The sequence below is a fragment of the Pinus tabuliformis genome, chromosome 8 (assembly GCF_031772625.1).
Source record: "Pinus tabuliformis cultivar Carrire ecotype Pingquan chromosome 8, CPIR1, whole genome shotgun sequence".
NCBI classification, from domain to species: Eukaryota; Viridiplantae; Streptophyta; class Pinopsida; order Pinales; family Pinaceae; genus Pinus; species Pinus tabuliformis.
In genome coordinates this window covers 1,780,176,699-1,780,179,410 of record NC_142294.1, presented here as the reverse complement: position 1 = coordinate 1,780,179,410, position 2,712 = coordinate 1,780,176,699, and positions in this window count along the sequence as shown.

Below are 2,712 nucleotides of genomic sequence, written 5' to 3'. Positions count from 1 at the left end.
CATACTTCATCAACTACAACATCAATGCTTTCAACCATTTTCCCAAGTCTTTTATTATAACATTTATATCCTTTACTTCCAGAAGAATAACCAAGAAGAATCCCTTCATCTACTCTGGGTTCAAACTTACCTAGATTTTCATCAGTCCTTTTGATAAAACATTTGCTTCCAAAAAAATTAATGTATTTTACAGTAGGAGTCTTACCATACCAAAGTTCATGTGGAGTTTGAGTGCTATTTACTCGAACATTTGCTTTGTTGAGAATAGTCACGGCAGTGAATACAGCTTCACCCGAGAAGGTTACAGGAGTTCTAGGTTCATATAGCATGGCTCGAGCCATTTGTTGAACTGTTATGTTCATCCTTTCTACTACACCATTTTGTTGAGGTGTTCTTGCATTGGAGAATTCCCTTTTTGTTCCATGTTGTTCACAAAAGTGAAAGAATTAATTCGATATAAATTCCCCTCATCGATCAGATCTAAGGCATTTGATTTTTCGATCTAATTCATTTCAACCAAAGCTTTGAAGGCTTGGAACTTTTCAAATGCTTCATCTTTATGCTTTAGAAGACGTATCCAACATATTCTTGAAAAATCATCAATGAACAAAATAAAGTATTATTCTCCACGAGGTGACTTTTTCCTTGTTGGTCCACATAAATCAGTATGGATAAGTTCAAGAGGCTTGCTAGCTAACCCTTCTTTTTCCCTGAAGTGAACTCTGGTTTGCTTACCAATTTGACATGGTTTGCATATTGTATTTTCTAGGATGCTGATATCTGGAAGAACATGAACAACCTTGAGTCTGCATGCTTTTATTATTTGAGAAAATCTTAGATGACCCAATCTTCTATGCCATAGCCAATTTTCATCATTTTTTCTTAGATAGCACTATTATTGTCCTCCTTTGAGTATGTATAAGTTGTTTGGAGTTCTTGTACCTTTTATCACAGTCTCTCCTGTATCAAGCTCACGAATAAAACATCTGTTTTATTGAAACACCACTTCATTTCCTTGATCACACATTTGACTGACACTCAACAGGTTATGCTTTTAACCATCTACATACATAACATTTCCGGCTTTAACCTTTTCTTTCAAGAAAACAAAACTTTTTCCTTTTATGATAGCTAGAGTGTCATTTCCAAATGAGACATTCTTTTCCTTTTCTAAGGTATCATATGAGTGAAGTTTCTCTTTGTCACTTGTCATATGTTTGGAGCATCCACTGTCGGCGTACCACTAATTTTCTTTCCCTTCTGCATACAAGGCTATACCATATCTTTCTGTTTGAGATTATTTCCTTCTCCATATCTTGGGATTTAATGGTGTTTTCTCCTTTTGAGGTGTTTGCCGAAATTTTCTCCTACATTCAGATTCTTCATGACCAAAGTTGTTACAAATTGAGCATTCTATTTCATTTTCAAGAGGAGAAAAGTTATTATAGGAACTTCTCTTGATCCCTGTTACATTCCTTTGATTTCATGCTTCTCTAGTCATGATGGTTTTGTAAGCAACGCATTGAGAAACTTTGTGCCCAAAATTATGACATGAAAAACATTGCCCATTAAAGAAGTTTCTGTGACTATCAAATCTATTTACCTATTGATTGTAGTTTCTATTGATATTCATCTTTGGAGCAAATTGAGTATGATTTTCCTGAGCCTGGTTGTGGCTTCTATTGATATCCATCCTTGGAGAAAATTGAGTATGATTTACCTGGTGATCAGTTTTATGCCTTTGCTGACAATTGTCATACTATTCACTAGTCTTTGCTGCATCAAGATAGCTTTTGGTGGAGGTTGATGGCTTCTGTGATTGAGTTGCTTCTTCAGTATATACAAGACCTATCTTTATCAAAGGAGAATGCTGAACTTTGATAATTTCATTTAAAGTTTCTGATCCTTTAGCAAATCTAAGATTGAGATTTTGTTTTCTCAAGATCTTTTCTTAGACCCATAATTTCACATTCTAGTTTTTCATTGTGTTTTTATTTTTCAACAAGTTGGTATGTCAAGGTATCTATGATCATATTCTTTTCTTCTAAACAAATTTTTAGTTTAGAGATTTCTTCATGAATTTTTTCCTCTTCTAAAGCATCCCAAAAATCATCATTGTCATAAGCCATGAGAAGTCTATAATCATCACTATTAGATAAACCATCACTATCCTCTTCTAAACTATACCAAAAATCATCGCTATCATAAGCCATGAGAAGTTCGTAATCTTGACCAGTTTCATCTTCATCACTATTAGAAAACCCATTGTTATCTTCATGAGTATAGTAACTCCTATTCACAACTTACTTCCTATTCCCTTTTGCATATTCCTTTCCTTTTTCATATTTATCTTTATGAGGACATCTGGTAGCATAATGACCGACTCTACCACAAGCAAAGAATTTGAAAGGTAGCTTACCTCTAAACCTTCTAGAACCCCATTGAAGCTTCTTGACAAAATTTACCTCATCTTCTTCTTCTGAAATGTGTCCTGATTCATTGTGTTCTTCCTTTTCTTTTCCTTTTGTTGAAGCTTTAAATGAAACTTCTCTCATATTTGATGGACCTCCTTTTCTCATATCAAAAGCAGTTAGGATTCCGTGAAGCTGTGTCATAGTGATATTCTACAGATCTTGTTTTTCTTCTATGGCAGACACTTTTGATTCAAATTTAGCAGACAAGGATCTCAAATTTTTCTCAACTAAGGTAACT